Source organism: Anabas testudineus, chromosome 9 (assembly GCF_900324465.2).
Source record: "Anabas testudineus chromosome 9, fAnaTes1.2, whole genome shotgun sequence".
Taxonomy (NCBI): Eukaryota; Metazoa; Chordata; class Actinopteri; order Anabantiformes; family Anabantidae; genus Anabas; species Anabas testudineus.
Window position 1 is genome coordinate 10,095,658 of NC_046618.1, and position 17,640 is coordinate 10,113,297.

Below are 17,640 nucleotides of genomic sequence, written 5' to 3' on the forward strand. Positions count from 1 at the left end.
CTAACAGTAAACAAGCCTGATGATGCATAATCACATTAAGAGAGGAACCAAGCATGGAGGAACGACCTCGCTAATCCACACCATGCTAGCTCTGTAACCTGCACATAATCCTAAAGAGAGGAGGCGAGGTTGAGAGGAAAAGAGGACGACCAATATAGGCTTTGGAATTGAATTACTGTACGTACAAGCTTTAGGCCAATTACCTTGGTGTTTCATGTCTCTAGCCTCCTGTAGCTTGCATTTACATGACGGAGTGATGGTATTTTGCATCCCCAGTATGATATATAATGATATAGGATATATAGAAGTTATTGAAGAACAGGCACAGATGATGTAAGCAGCAAAACACTGTAGAGATTATGCTTGTGCTTTAAAACTGATAGATAGTATCAGTATCAGTTGACTGAAGATCTAGTATTAAACAATAACCTCTCAAGGGCATAAAACAATCAAAGTGAAACATCTAAACAAAAAACACTTTTCAGTGTTTTCCACTGTTGATTTAACATGAGATAATGGTTTATTACTACAACCAACTCTGTCTCCTGATAATTAAACTCCAATGCAACTACTGCTACAACAAGTGCTACTGCGATCACATTTTTGTAGCAAATTATGATGTTGTGATAAACCCATAAAATGTTTTTCAGTGGAAACTGGACTTGCTTTGACTTCTTGAAGACATTTCACCTTCCACCCAGAAGGATTCATCAGTTCTGACTGCCTGGCTGGAAAAGCAGGAACCCTGTGGAGTCAATGCCTACTGGATGGAAGGTGAAAGAACGACAAGTTAAATTTATTTACAGAAAGTGAGTCCCAAGAAGGTGGTTGGGGTGTATGATGGACAAGCTGCAGATACAAGTTTGAGAAAAAAGTCCTGCATGTAGTTTTTTTAAATGCTCTTTGACTATTGTCCTGGCCCACAGTCTTTCCCTGACAGTGTAGTAATGCCTGAACCCAACCATAAATATAATTTAAACTACAAAAACTACAAGTAGAATGAAGCTACTTTGTTAGAAAACCAGAAATATTTAATAAACTATAATAAAAGATCTATACTTAAGACATTACATCATCACCAAATGCCACCTCACCTCCATGTGTGACAGTCAGCACTATGCAGTCACTGTTCCACACCAAACATGTTGGACCCCATGTGGTTTCATGTGACTAAAGGAGGTGCAGTCAATATTCAGCAGGCTTCTGTTTGAGCTAAGCGTAATCTCGCATTTTTGTGCCATTTTGTAAGCAATGATTTTCTCTTGGACATTTTCTGTAGAGGTTGACAATCCAATGTCCTTCACACCATCTGAAACGGAACACCAATTTCAACAAGTAATTCTTGTGCCAAGTCAGAAGCATTTATCAATCTCTCTTTTCAATGCAAGGTTGTGTAAATACTGAATTGTATTTGGCTGAACTGTATGGTACAGGGACATCAGCAGGTAACCCTTCAGCCCTTCAATTAGAGGAGCTAAAATCCTAACTGTTAACGTAAGAAATTCAACTCCAAACCCCAGCGATGGTAAAAAAATCCCACAAAAAACATCTAAGATTTTAAGAAGCATAAAAACACGACAGCAGGTTTTATTTTGTAAATGACATACAAGATGTGTTAAATGGGGAAAAATGGCTTTGTCTTACAGAGCATCACGTTGAACTTGCACTAATATAAGCCGCACTCTCTTCGCATTACTTTCAAAACTTTGCTGAGCAAACTTTTTCTGCCAACTCCTGTACAGCTGAGGAAAATTCATCATTATCAGCCAGTGGATCAAAAATGCAGAGGGGGTGAAAATGACAGATACAGCAAAAGTAAAGAAGGGGAAGGTGGGTGGAGATGATGTGGGGAGTGAGGATACAGAGAGATTGGAGCCAGACAATGAACAATGGTGGAGAGTGTGTATGTGTATGTGTGTGTGTGGGTGGATGGGTGGGTGTAGTAGGTGTGTGTGTGTATATATATAAGAGAGAGACACACACAGACAGAGAGGTCCTTGAAGTAGACCCTGGGAGCTGGGAACCAGCTGGACTCTGAGTACTGCCTGCTGATTCTGCCTGCCCTCCTGATCTTTACTTTCCATAAACCCTCCCTATTCTGTCACTTTTCCTTTCCTCTTTCTCTCCATCCTTGTCCTTTCTCTTCTTTTAATTCTATTTTTTACATACATTTTAACTTTAATTGCATTCTCAAATGCACTTATCTCCTGCCCCTTGTGAACTGCTGAAATCCACTAACTAATAATTTAACTATGGGAAATTGTCTCACAGTTTTTTAACGCACCCCAACTCAACTCACCCAACATTACTGCTCATTCTATCCTTCAGATTTAAAATGCAAACATGCTAAAGGAACAACTGAAGTGATCACAAATCTGCGAATCAGTTAAACACTTTTTATGTACAGTGCCGTATCAGGTGAGCTATGAACTATGCTACATAGACAGTTCAACCTGGCGAGGTCAAAAACTGTCACTGGCCTGTATCCCACTGTTCAACCTGCACATCTTTTTGCAGCAACATGAAACCACACAAGCACACACAAAGCAGCCAGCTCCACAAACACATGCGGCTAACACAACTGAGTTTGACCTCTTTGTGGCAGCAGATAATATGTTACAACTGTCCCCTGGCCTATGGCCCCAATTTGCTATGCCTGACCACACGGGCCACTGACCACTACTGTACTACTGCCACACAGTGATAACGCTCCCCTCAACATCAAAGAAATTATACACACTTAGCTGCTGTTACTTAGTGGCTTATTGTATTTAAAACCATGATTACTACAAAAGTGATGGAAGATGTGGCTTGGCTGTAGGTTTAATAGCACTCAAAGACAGCTCTACAGCGAAATGAATTCAATGAATACAACAGATGTGATCAATGAAAATGCATAATGAATGATGACAGATTAATGGCGTGTTTACAAACCAGTCTTGTCCACCCACAATAAGCCGGGTGTAATCAAATTATAACTGTTTGTGGAAAACATGGCTCACAGTCCTTGTAGAGTTGCACTGGTTGCTGTGCATCAACTCTGCCTGTTAGCTAGCCAACAAAATCAACAAGTGTGATAACCATGACTGGTTTACAGGTACTAGTAACCTCGTACTAACTAGCTATATTAAGCTGATTTCTCTCTAGTTTACTGTCATGTAAACTAGAAATCTGACTAGTGTAGTCGGGTATTAGATAAGCATAATTTACCCATGTAGATTTCTCCTGTAGAATGACGATCTCTCTGCTTTATGTACGACAGACAGGGAAACTGACAGATGATGACAGGGACTTGTGTTCTTGTATTTAGGACAAGTTCATCCAAAGTCAAACTAAAACTGAAATTCTAACAAAACAGCCTGTGGGATTTATGAGTGTCCACTCTGTAAATTCAGACAGTTTGAACTGTGAAAACGATCCTTGTTTTACCTGCATGTCTTTCTTTTTGAAAACAGCAATATACTATTTGAAAGCACAGGTTTACATTTTGTTTATAAATGGATGTGTATAAAAAATGTGATATACACAGTATATCATAAAACAATGGTCAGGTCACCATATAAACACTCTAACAGGCTATTCTTGCTCTAATCATTCCTCCTGTCCATGCTCGCCATGGAAAGATCTTTTCATTAAGCCCTTTCAGTGTAAATGATGAGGGCCAAAATCCACAGTCGTTGTGTGGAAAGATTTATTCAAATGTGTATCTAAAGCTAATATGAGGTCTGGGACAATCAAGTCAAATGGCTAAAGTTAGTGAGAGTTTCCTCTGATGACCTTCTATTGATGGAAGGAAAGTAGCAGAAAGAGGGAATTTTGTGCTAAAAAGTCTGAATCTTTGGAAGTTATCTGCTCAATATGACTAATTTAGAAGTGTAAAGACACTCATTGTCTTCAGATAAACTTTTAATACATGTTTTCGCAGATGGATAAATGTGGATTTTGGCCCCCTACATCTGAATATTCTGCAGGGATCTCTTAGTAATAACAGTATTAATGATTCTCCAGTATTAGGAGGTGGAAAGATTACAGCAAGGAAAACCAGTTCTAGTGGTATAGGTACACTACTTCAGTACACTGCTGATGTGCTCATCTGTACTACTCCATTTTGGAGTTACACATTTCAATAATGCTATTTAGAAATAGACACATCAATTTAAAATGTAATTGAAAAGACTAGTTTGTTTTGTTGTAAAAAAAAAAAAAGCAGCCTAAAAACAACATGAACCTACAAGTTTTTGTGTTTATGTGAAATTAAAAAACATTGGAAACAAGTGTTAAATGTCATTGTAAAAGGAGCCTGATACTCTGGGAAGAAAAGAAGTAAAGAGAAGAAAACAGTGTCTTGAGTGAAAGTCAGTCACTTCAAGGGCCTGAACTTGGCCACTGAATTCTCTGAGAAATGTTCTTATGCACACAGAGAGGAGGGGAAAAAAACAAGAGAAAGTGAACTAGAGACTGCTTGGGAGGAAAAATTAAACTGATAAAGCGATGAATGTGTAGTTATGAAGAAGAAAATGTGGGTGGAGTTACAGCCTACACACCCAACTGACCCGTTTCCAAATAATCTGCTAGAAAAAAAGATTAAGTCCCTGAGAACAAGAGCAGTTTTCACACTCGGCACACAAAGCGAAGTACCGGCTCAGAGATGAGAGGGTTGGCCGCATTGTACTGCCCCACTTAAATCTTACTTTCAATACACTAAATGTGTTATTTGACTTGGCAAAGGAGCTAGTATGTCCCATGGAGCAGCAGGGAGTCTTACCGGACTTTGCCAAGTTTGCTGCAGCCCCTCTCAACAGCTTTCTCCTTGGTTAGCAAGTGACCTTAAACTTAGTGGGTGGCTCAACTCAGTGGTAAAGAAAGAAGGGGGTGGGGGAAAAAAAGAGTAGGCATAACCTTTAGTGGTTGAAGTTGAGTTTTTAATTTTAAACTCTTCTCATGCACATTTACATGGCATTGAGGAGAAAAAACAGAGAAAGGAGAGAAAAGGTTTTTAAAGAAAAGGCGAACAAAACATAGTTCCTAACTTAGACTAAGAAGAAGGAGATGAACTGTGTCTAACACTCACAAGTCCAACCTTAAGCAGTTAACAGTGGCCTGGCAGAGCTCAGAGCTCTGTCTGTATATTATGACATGCAGGAATGGAAAATATTTTTGTTTGCCTTGTCAATGATGAAAAAGACCACAAAAACATCTTAGCAATATATACTGTACTGTGAAACCAAAATAATGGATTTTTATTTAGTTGGTTATTAGAGGAGTGGAGAAACCCAATAAAACCCCTCAATGATTGGCTTAAGTCAGAAAACCTATTATTTCACATTTCAAAGACAATAAATCAGCGGTTATTATGTGGACTTGTCAACTGAAATTACTTTCTAAACTCATAAGCTATATGCTCAACACAGGCAATTAAACTAAACGCACATTTGGCTTTAAGATATATAAACAATAAACTGAGCTAAAGCTAAATGAAACATTTTACATTTTAAGAGGTGCGTCAATCCCACTGAAAACTATATACTGTATATATAAACTTATATACTTTTTATACTTGTATATACTTTCCATTTTATACAGTACAATTTATACAATTCTTGTGTAATGTGTCACCTGTTAAAAACATTTCATCATTAAATAAAAATGCAGTGATCATGTTTACAGCATGGTTCAGTTTAAGGTCAGTAGTAAAACAGCCCCACAAATAAAGTTGAAGTCTTAAGTTAATGACTGTATTTGTGCACAGTTTTGCCAAGGATTTATGTCACTATCTTTCAGGGATCCAGACTCAGGGAAGGACAATTCAGGACAACCCTAAAAAGATACCATCCATGGTTGCCAACATGATAAACCTACAGGGAGGAGCCCCAGACACCCAGCTCAATAAACACTCGTCCCCGAAAACCAGTCTTACTCACAGGAATTTGAAAGATGAGGCACCCACCAACCTCCCCATGTCCCACATAGGGAAAATAAAAGAAGTAAGACACAGAGAGAGATGTTGTGAGGAGGACAGGAAGAGAGGATGAGGAATTATGCCAGGAGTCTGAAGATTCATTTTGAGGTTGGATTTAGAGAAATGGTGTTGGCAGCATGCATGGGGTCAAGCCCTGCGGGCCTGGAGCTCAAGCAGCCATCTTGGCAGTGACTCCTTCAGTGCAGTGGGGGAGTGGGGGTTTTCTTTACAAGGTACATCAGTCTGCCGGGACCCGCCATTTCCTCTTTCCCACTGCTGCACTAATGCAACTGCTATTTTTCTTTCGTACAGTTTATCTTTGATCAGAAATATATTGCTCAGTCGACAAGCAGTGTAAACATCCACATAATTTGAAGCAGAAATCATTACTTCCTGTAGTTATATTTACTAATAGGATGATGATACTCAGAAGGGAATAGACAATCAAGGCATCAGATGGCGTATGCCGTCTTCCCAAGGACAGAGAGCTGCTCCCTCCCCCTCCTTCTTCCTGTTCTTGTGAATATTTTTTGGAATGTAAAGGATCAACCCTGGATTCAGTCATTCTCAATAAACAAGGGAATTCAAATAATCATTGTGACATATTACGCTCTCTCGCTCAGTTTTTTTTTTTTGTCTGTCTTTCTCTCACTCACATACTACACACACACACACACACACACAGCGCACTTTCCCTGTACGGGGCCTCCTACATGGGAAAAGCAGACGAGCCTTGAAAGGCATACAGTGTTGATCTAGCCGATAAGCTGACCAATTGGGGTCATTTATCAAGGAAAACCTTGCCTAAATGTGATCCCTGTGTATGATGGAAAGCCTTCTGACAACTCAATTCCATCCACATCTCTGCAGTTCTTGGCATGATCACGTAGCAGAAACCCTGTGTGCAGTGTTATTTCAGATCTACAGTGGCCTGTAACAAGACATTAGATAAAACAGTTAGAAAAGGAGAAAGGGAGAAAGTGTGTAAGTAAGAAAGAAGAATGACCCTCTTGTTTTAAAACTAAATTATTGTAATTATAGTTATAATATATAATATAAATAAAGATATATTTACAAAATAAAAAAGTGTCTGACCAGGGAGACACAGAGACAGTAAATAAAACCCATCTGGAATGGGTTTTGTCTCTTCTGTACAAGCTGAAACTCAATGCTCATATCAGATCTGAATGCTGTGCAGCCATAATAGCTGAATATTCATTTTAGTGCAAGCGGAAGACAAACATTCCCGTCCTTAATGACATCTCCTGGGAGGAAGTTCATTACACAAGGTTGTTATGCAACAAAACCCTGTCACTTTGAGAGGTCAGAGGAGGTTCACATTGCTAACATTAGCGCAAAACCCAATGGCAACTAGGTTAGTGACACTTGCTGCATGAAATAACAACTCGAAAAGAACTGGGATACAAGCAACATTAGTTCTCCAGGTTCTTCTTCACCAGGGACTTCCCCATCCTGGCCTACTTTGTGTCTGGCTGCAAAACAGCGTCATGACAGCACATTGAGACTTCATGCACAGGTAGGTTACAGCAGAATATGTATTTTAGTATGTCAATCACTCAAGACAATCATTCACAACGAATGAATGAATTGACGTTCGGTATACTAGGAAAACCAAAGTTGTTGAATTTTATGTGCAAGCAATCATTAGCTTGATTGTTTTTTTTTTTAGTATGAAGGTAATGCTTTACCTTGTTCTTCTTCTTTTGTCTGTTTATCGAGTCAGCAATTTATTCAGAGAAATTATCTTTAATTTGAAAATTTTTGTTTGTGTGCGATACAGGAGTTCATGGAGAACATATTGGATGTTGAAAAAAGTCTATATGGAATAATATAGGGGGAAAAAATGAGCAAGAAATACTAATAATACTGAATGTCTCACACGGTAACAGGCAAGTGTACCGTATGCACACATTCCTGATTGAAGGTGTGTGTGTGTGTCTCTGTGTGTGTCTCTGGGAGAACACTGTAGCTGTTGTTCTGTTCTGTGCACTGATTGATGGTTGCTGTCCATGCAGGCCTACATTTTTGAGTGGATTGGAGTCATAGCACATGAGCAAACACAAGATGGAAGACCGAGGAACTCTCCACTACAAAGAATAGCAAGACTTTCTGCGCCACATATACACACTGCAGAGAGGAACACTCGCAAACACACACACACACCACACCCACAGATCCACTTCCCCACCTCCAGTGCTTGAAGATCTACCTGCCAGCTGCTGCCAGTCGCAGGGAAAGATGGGCTTTGTTGGTTTTGTGAAGCCCACCGACAAGACCCCCCTGGAGACTGCAGGTCTCTAGCAGCACAAGCCTCAGCCTTATCCACTCCGCCGCACAGGCAATCTGTTTTCTATATTACCAGCCTGTATCACTGTACTATGCACTATAGAACAGCAATTGAGCAGGAAATTAAGTTAGGGGATCGGTATTTGGCGGAGGAGAACGAGCTGGTGTGGTCTCCCCTCTCCACATACAAGGATCATTAAATATCACACGAGTTTCTTGATAAATTTCCTCTTCTTCCCTCTCTCTGCCGCTCCATTCTGCTCACTCCCATCTTTCTCCTCTCTCTTCTTCTAGCTTTCTGTCGCTTTTCTTTCTTCCTCAATTTTCCCCTCATCATCTGCCCGTTCCTCTCTCATCTTCCTGTATTTGTAGGGTGTATGAAACTAAACATCCTAATGGATGTTTGAACAGCTTGAGATGTGTCGGGTTGGGAACTACCTCTCTGTGACAGGGAGCTCTGGCAGGGAATTGAGACCATTACAAGGGGAAAATAGGGGACATATTTCTTTCTTTCCGTCTTTGTTTATATCTTTTCCCGTCTCTCGGCCCTTGTCTGTAGTACCCCTCCCGTCACTGTCTATTTTCTCTCACTATTTCTCAGTACACATAACACAGCTTTCTTTGGATAAGAAGTTACTTTTTGGCCTTGTTGTCTTTTATTGCCATTTCTCTGTGTCTCCTGCCTTTTTTCTATTATATTTATCCCTAACTGTTTTCCTCGAGTAACCACGCCTGAGCGTATGAAGTGAGTGAAAGAAAAAAGAGAACACGAGCAAGCTGGGTCAGCATGTCACTATGCAAAACCGTTCACTTTCTTTGGAACAGTGCCGAGCGGTGAGACAAGTACAAGACGACACACACACTTTTTTTTTACTCCTACATGAATTGTAAGTTTTAAGTTTTAGCCCAAAAATGACTTTTGTTTCTTTCATTAACTTCTTAATCATAAACCTCATTATCAAACTAATAATTAACTTATATTTTAAATTACTTTTAGGTTAATTTTGGGTATCTAAATGTCCCAGATCTCAACTTATTAATGAAATGTATATTCATAGAAGACACTGATACCATTACCTCCCTTACCAATTTTGGAAAATCTTTATATGGCATTGAGTGGACCTGAGTGGACTGCAGCACATTTTATACAGAATATAATTGTATAATTTCATATGTTTTTTATTTGTTATGTATAAATGTCATTAGCCAATTATTGAAAAAATATGCTCTTATATCTGTTGAAGTTTAAAACTAAAATATATATTTTACATTAAATATGATGTAGCTCATATGGAAACAGTTTGACTGACTGACATGTCAATGTTTCTGTACAAACCTGAAATCATACACAGGCTTTCCTGCGTCCATCCAGACAGATAGCACCAGATACAGAAACACCCTCACAAGGACAAAGAGCTCTTACTGCTACAATCTAAGGTCAATCAGTAGTGTTGACAGCTAAATTAACGGTGGTGCTACGAGCACCATTACTTTTGGCTCCTGGTTCAGTAACAATTAACGGACCAACACACTGTCAGACAGATAATCAAATGTATCAATACCTATAAATAAGCAAAGGAAAAGAAAATTCATACATCACTCTGCACGGCGAATTCATGACCATCACTGGCCACATAAAACACAGAAAGCACACTCAAGGCCTGTGCAGTGGTCAGTTTAGTGGGAGGCAGTCAGAGAGATAAGGTGCCAAACAGGTCTAAATCCCTCCTGAAGTGGTCTTGATGGACAGACAGGCCACCATTAACAATGCGGTAGCTTGTGAGAGCACAAGCTGATGGAAAGATACCCTGGCATTTGCTGTGTTAAGAAGTGGCCCTTAAAGATTTCACACTTCCAATTTCTTTGAATTATCTGCCATCTCCAGCCTGTCACTCAGCCTGACAATCTCAGATTCCTGCTCACTGAGGCACCAGGCTGGTTATTGACAAAGCAATCCGCTGTGATACAGCAAAGCCTGATAAAACATTAGCCAAACAACATGATGTACGAGACACGGGCGGATGCTCACAGTTTTACTTTAAATACATTTTTATTCATGTGTCGTTAAACAGACACAGCATATGAATTGTAGTTTTAAAACAATATCAAACACTATCACGTGTACCTGGGTGTTTGTGTAATGCCGTGAATCATTGATCTGGTGCAACTTCAAAGTTTGTGACATAACCCTAACATAGCAACATCACTATTTGCTGAACTGTAGCATGCAGAGCAGGACAGATTTGTTAAGGTCGCCCTAGGGCAGTGGTGACATCCAATTCTGTTTTGACACTAAACAGACTTCTTATCAGATCCTTACTGGTTTGATTCACTCGCTGCTCCAGACAGGCCATGATAGAAATATCACAACATCCCGATTACCCTCAGCATTCAGTACACAGTGCACAGACTGTGCTTTCTATGAATTATTAAAGGCAGACAGATTACGCTGCAAGGCTGGAAGTCTAGAGGCATGCTACAGATGCTGCTGAGCAAAACACTCACATCAGAAGTCTGTTTTGTTCTTTTTTTAAACAAGGGACTGAATCAGATTAGAGTGGGTGGCTGTTTGGGAAGGCGTGGCACACCTGGCTAAGGAAAACGGCGGGTGGGTTTGACATTTGTGTACGTCTATGCACATGTGAGCATGTTGCAAAAGGATGAAGGGGGGTGAAGGGCATAGTGTCAGGGCTTGTCTGACATGTGGCCTGGTGGGTTGGCTGGATGGCTGCTTTGCTGTCTAGATGGCTGGTTGGGTGCAGCCCAGCTCATGCCTGGCATCTCTCTCTCTGTCTCTCTCTCTCTCCCTCTCTCTCGCTCTCTATCTCTCCCTCCCGGGAGTGACGGGCTGAGACATTAAGACAGTCGTTTTAATTAACTGTGCCACTCTTCCACCTGCTGCCCTCAATATGCTCTGGCCCAGGCAAGCTGTCTCTCATACCACTGACTCTCTTGCTCTCTTTTTGCTCCATATATCCCATCTCCACTCTCTTTTCTACTCTCTTGCCTTCTTTCTCGCCCTTGCTTTCCAATTTAAAAATCTCACCGTCGAACAGTCCAACTTGCTCCCCCTTTTCTATCTCTTGCGCACCCCTCCACAATTTGACCCCAATAAATGAGAACTCATACCAACAGATAAGGCGATGCCATGAGGCTCTTATGACAGAATTAGCCAATTTCTTTTTTGAACTTGAACAGAATTAATTTCTACATGTGTCCTGTTCCACTGACCCTCTAACTACCCCCCACCCATCCCATACACACACATAGACACACACTCTCCTCAAATCTATCTGGTAATTCTGTTCTGCCCGACACTCATCAGGCTATTCATTAAGGCCTGATTGGAGATGGATATTTCTGTTCCCTCATGACAGAATGAAGCTAGGGATCAAACTGGGGACATTACAGGATTTAGAAGAGCAAATGCAACACATAGCAGCGTTGTGCGTGTGTCTGCACACTTGGGCACGTCTGTGTGAATATGTACTAATACATGTTTGTATTAATGTGTATTAATGTATGCCTGGTCGTTTAAGAATCTCATTTAGTGCTGTGGCTCCTATAGTTTAGTCATTTGGATCATAAATTGAGAATTAATTCAAACAGAATGGAGCAACAAATTATCCACTTTTAGCACTCTATTTAAATTGTATTACACTTTTAATGGGGTTAATAATGGGCGGCATTAGCAACACAGGAAAACGACTCTACAAAGTGTTTTATTAAAAGGATTAATGTCCTCTGCTCAGAATTAAAGCCAGGTCTCTCAGATACAGTTAAAACTAACAAATGGCCCAGCTCTAGCTCTATGATGGGGCCTCAGTCGCAGTCTTACTACAGTAAGAAGACAGCAACTGGGGCCAATATATCAGCCAGGCAGACAGGGAGCATTCATCTGCTGTGTGAGGAGAAGGGACTTTGAAGTTCTCCGCAGTGAGGTGAAAGAGCAGCTGTGGCCACAACCTCTGTGTTTATGTAGCTGCACTAGTCCTGAGAGAGCGCTTAATGAATGATGTGGATAGATGGACACCACAGCTAAAAGCATACACTCACACGTCTGTGTGAGGGCCAAGACACACACCAAGCATTTAGACATACTTCATGTTGAGGTCATGAACATGTACAACACATGCAAGCATGTACTCTATGTCTGCATGTACTAGGAACAGAAAAATGCTTAACGCAGGAGGCAGAAGGTACCTCTGGATTTTTCAAACATATTACACAGTGTATGGTTTCAAACTAAGCAGGGACTAACCGGTTAGAAGCAGGCTGTGCCAACATCCTCCAGCAATGTCTCTCACTGGTGAACTTGGCAGCGTCACTTCCTCTGGGAATAGGATATTTCTCTTCACATTCCCACATGCTCGTCCGCAGCCCCACTGAAACAGCCTGCCATCACCTGCGTGTCATCGGTGACTAAATTAATGTACAAAATGTGAATTCTCATTTCAATTTCAATTTAAAAAACACATTTAGTGCACTAACATGTAATATAACAATTATATAGCGACAGAAGATGTTTTGGACCCTGTGCAGTTCCTCCATTAATTTCAAAGTAGAGCAGGGTCTCTAACCCCCTACAGCTCATGCTGCATCTCTCTTCAGCACACCTCTAGGAGCATGTTGTCCTTGTTGTGCTACTGCTGCATGGGGCCTCTGGTGATAAATTATGGATGCAACGCAAAAGCTGTAAAATTTGTTGTATCTTCTATTATCTTCATGTTAAAGGCCACAAAAGCTCTTCAGTGAAGTCAGCCATTAAGAAATGACAGGTATTGCTATCAGGCTTCTTTATAGCCTATTACCTGCAATGACAGCAGCTGCTGCTGCACCACTGTACGGCCTATCACATTATTTGCAGCTAAAGTCAGCTACTGTGTCATTTCGCCTCATTTTCTTGACAGTGCTATCATAAATCCATTGGGCTGCAGGGGAAACTGTCGACTACCTCGATTATCTTCATAGCCTGAATGAATTCTGAAATGTATGTAACAGGCAATGACTGTTATGGATCAGGAGTCAGGGCCATATTCTCGCTAACTCTTTCTCTCTACCTTCATGTCTCTCTCTCAGGTGATGTGCCGATCGAGGGCTTGAGGGCTCTGATATTCACATAAAATTGAGTAAAATAGGTGAACTTTGAAGCACACAGTGACAGCCCATGATAAGTGACGTCAGCTCCATTTCCTCAAGAGGTGAATGATGGGATTCACTCGTTGTATGAGGAAACATGAGTTAAAGTAACTGGCACAGGGCTTCTTTAATATTTAACATACGGTTGCATTTTTAAAAAAGGCAGATATTTTAATAATCATTTGTTTAATGATGGCATTTTGACTGAATGTGATTATGCCAGCCTTGCAGATTACTGTACCTGTCAGTACAAGATTGTGATTTTCCCCACAGGTGACCTTTGACACGTGGTCCAGACAATCCACAAAGAGAGGGACAGCCACGTTTTCATTAGAACCACAACCAATTTGCCCATAATCATTCTGCCTGTGGGGAGAGTATAAACACATATTTAAAAACATAGTTACTCGCAGGCATCATGTCCAAGTTCGTACATTTAATCACATTTTTAATTACACACAACAAGCCAAACAAAAAACATTGCACATCATTCAATTGCTATAGGGTAAAATAAATAATCAAATCAACTTAACCATTGCAGTGAGCAGGTTCCACTGGGGACTGTGGAGCATATGTGTTTCCTCCCATTTCTACGAATCCTCTTTGTGACAATAACGAGACACAGCCCTATCACAAGTGAAACACCTCACTAACTAATTAGACTCTCAGGCTGCAGTCTGACAAAAGTGCTTGAAGGAAGACTTGCTCTCCCGCAATTTGCATCTGCCACTTTTTACTGCATCTGTTCCAAGTGCCATTCAATGTTCTCTTCCTCCTTTTGTTGGGAAGTGTTGAGCCCCAACTATTTAAGCTCACCTCCTACCTACCCAGAGCTTTGTTCATGCTCCTCTGCAGACCAGTAATGAGCCAACCGCCACAAAACCATGAGGAAATTAATGACTCATTACGGACGGGGCCTTGACTGCTCCACAGACTCTCCTTCACCGCCCCACCCCACATGCCCACATATAATCCTCTCTCTCGCCCTCTTTCTCTGCCTTACTCTCATCCCTTCTGCCTATACAGAAAGACCCCGACACCTCCCTATCAATTAGAGCCTATTACAGGGCTCCCATGCTAGCAGGGCAAAGAAAGAGGGCCTTCACAGCTCAAGAGTGTGCGCAGGAGAGATTGGGAGAGTTGAATGAGGAGCCTTAAGGTGCTCCTTTCACACCCTTGCCCTTATCCATTATGCCAGTCTGTAGAGCCCCACAGGAGAAACGTGCAGCCCCCAAAAGACTTGAGGATGAAAATAAGACAAGGGAGGGATTCGTGGTCACACCTTTTCCCTTTCCCTTCTACTCCAGTGTCAAATTATATCATAACTAGTTCTTGTAGAAGCATCATGGTCACTGTGCTCCTCCTTTAAACTGAGTGTTAAAAAAATGGTGAGAACTGAATGGTTTGTATTAATCATACTGTCTGTGTCTGAATACAGATTGAGACTGATATTAACAAGATAATGCAAATGGTGGGCATGTACCTACAGACAAAAATCAATGTGATTATTGATTTATCTTAGTTGACTCCCTTATACCCTCCATCGTACTCCCTCAGGCAATACCTACTTATTCATGGGACTGTTGGTCTTTGTTCTGAGCAGAAAATACTTTTCTACATAGCCAGCATTTTAGAATATCTTTTCTTTTTTTCCCTGATATGACACGGATCAGCTTTTCACTCAAGCATGCTCTGCTCATTGGCTTTTGAAGCTATGGTGCATTTCAAGGCAATCCCTCTGAGAGTGAATGGGTGAGATCACATGGGCTTGAGGTGGTTTAGAATGGCAAATCCTGCTGAAAGTGTCATTTCCAGTCAGATACATCAATTTGGTGTGCGAAACACGGCCCCAGGAGAGTCCGATAGCTTGGGAGATTCCTGAGCAAAAGGGCCTGGGGATCAGCTCATGCTCACCTGGGTAGGACTGGAATTTTACAAAGTGCTTCAAATACATGGAGCAAAGTGGGAAAAGAGGAATAATCATGATAGGGAAGTTTAAAGAGAGATTCTAAAAGGCAAGGCTGTGCTTAACATCACTTTTTGCACCATGTACAAATTCACACAGTACATGGTAAATTAAATGTCATTAAAATCAGATGTTCTTTGAAAGCTACAACAATAAAACAAACTGACCTTTATTTATGTCATAAAAAAACACACCTGAACTCTCACATGCACTACTAAAGTAAGTCAGGTTAGAAACAAGGCGACTATTTGTCCTATTTGACTTTGATACTGTTGTATAAAGTGGGCATTTGCATTAGTCAAAGTACACAAAACAGGGGTTGATCAACTACCTCCATCTGGGGAGGATTGTCAAAGCCCATAAGTATATTTGATAGGGAGATATTAAAATACTGACAAAGCCAAATTAAAAATCTAAATTACTGGCAGGACTATTTCTGGCCAAACATTGTAGTAACAGTAAAACAGTGTACATAGGCAGTGGTATTAACTCTAATATAAAGCCTCAATTAGCTTAAGTGGGAGCAAAATGGCTGATAATTATTGCACCAGCTCATTAGACTTGTTTTGACACTAAAACACTTAAATCACCACGCGAGCATAAACACAAGCCCAGATGCAAACACACACATGCAGATGTTAGACTTTATTCCCATCATAACGAGGCAGATACTGTATAGGTTAGGCTTTACTTGTTTAGAAAAAAAACACTAAACACTTAAATGTAGATTTAATAGGGTCTTAACATGAATCTGTCTGGATGGAGTTTAATGAACTGATAACCTTCTACAAAAATCATTACTTTTGTTTTAACAGTTTTACCTCATAACAGCAGAACACCCGAACAAAACAACTGAACTCCGGTGTAGTTGTGAGTGTCCAGAAGATGGCAGGATAAAAACTTGTAACACACAAGTCCATTACAAAGTCATTCAACTTCAGAAGACACAACCTGTGGAAAGCAAACACAGCAGCACTGTCGACTCTATTGATTTTGTGGAAATATTACCTATGAAACCATGCGTACAATAGCAAGGCAATTGTTTGCTGTACCTGCTATACATCTTGGCTAATAATGATATAGACTCCTAGGGAATAAAATCCTTGAGGCCGGCCATGAAAGTTTAAGATTCAATGTGGTAAAATACAATGTGCTGTAAAATATTAATGTGTGTGGTAAAATTATGCTGGTGGTAATATTTTAGATTGCTGCTGTCTGTAAAAGAGGCATATCTGTATTTATTTACAAGCAGGGATAGTGGATGGGGGGCTTTGTTTGAAGCCATGTTTATGAATATCGACTCAGGCTCCTAGGTAAGTGGCTATAAATCTGTGAGAGGATCTTTGTAAAGTTCCCTTGGAGGACATAACTTCAGGTCTAACTGCCTCCTTCCTTCACTTGACTTTTAAACATTTAGATGTAGCCTGGCCAACTGCATTTAGAGCAGCTTCTAAATTATGAAGGGTCCAAGTGTTAACCAATCAAAGTTGATAAATTGTGGCAATAGATTTCTCTACTTTAGAAACAGAGGTGTGTTTGGCCCTTGATCTGGAGTGTTTATGAGTTTGGGGAGTATCTTCACAGTCTAACTATGTTCCAGATGTTGACTTGAACGCATTGTGCAGAAGATGCCTTTTAACTCTTGAGATCCACCGTAAAGTCATGTGCCTTTAAACATACACTGGGCTGCACTATTCATTATTTTTCCACATATGCTATTAGCATTTACCTTTTCACCCTCTAACCGACATGATATGTACTAATGGGAGGAGTGATACTTGTTGCATGATCAAAATAATGTTGTATTACGTACTGCAGCGCTCAGTCTATCAAGATAGTGATGACCTAGTTGCTGATGACTTCATTCATTTCTGTCCTGGGTTAGTTCAAAGGGCTCAATCAAAGTGTTTCCTTGCAGAACTCTTTTGTGACTTTTCTGGCATGTGATGAATACAGCTACGGCTGATGTGACTGTGGTCTAATAAGTGACTGGAAAACTGCATTGATCCGACCAACAAACTCCAAGAAAATAGCTTCCTTGTAAGCTAAATTGGGGGAAACTGACAACCCTCATTTAAAACTCTATCTCACTCTCTCACTCTTCCTTCCTTCCAATTTTCATGTCTTCCTCACCCGTGTGTCTCCCGCTTTCTCAGAGCTCATCCTCACAGCTTCTTCGTTTATGCAGACTTCAGCTATCTCTCTCTCACCATTTGTGTCCCTGACACTAACTGACACTAGGTATCAGTTCACACCCTGAACACACAGA

General features: G+C 40.6%; 1 protein-coding gene across 1 annotated transcript in view; it reads right to left on the reverse strand.

Annotated features, from left to right (window-relative positions):
• Positions 1–17,640, reverse strand: part of LOC113150252 — a 198,805-nt gene that overhangs the window by 153,183 nt on the left and 27,982 nt on the right. The window contains exons 2-3 of the mRNA XM_026342675.1: positions 13,647–13,771; positions 12,528–12,671 (exon numbers count right to left, since the gene is read on the reverse strand). The gene's annotated coding sequence lies outside the window, so the exon portion shown is untranslated. The remainder of the gene's footprint in view (positions 1–12,527; positions 12,672–13,646; positions 13,772–17,640) is intronic.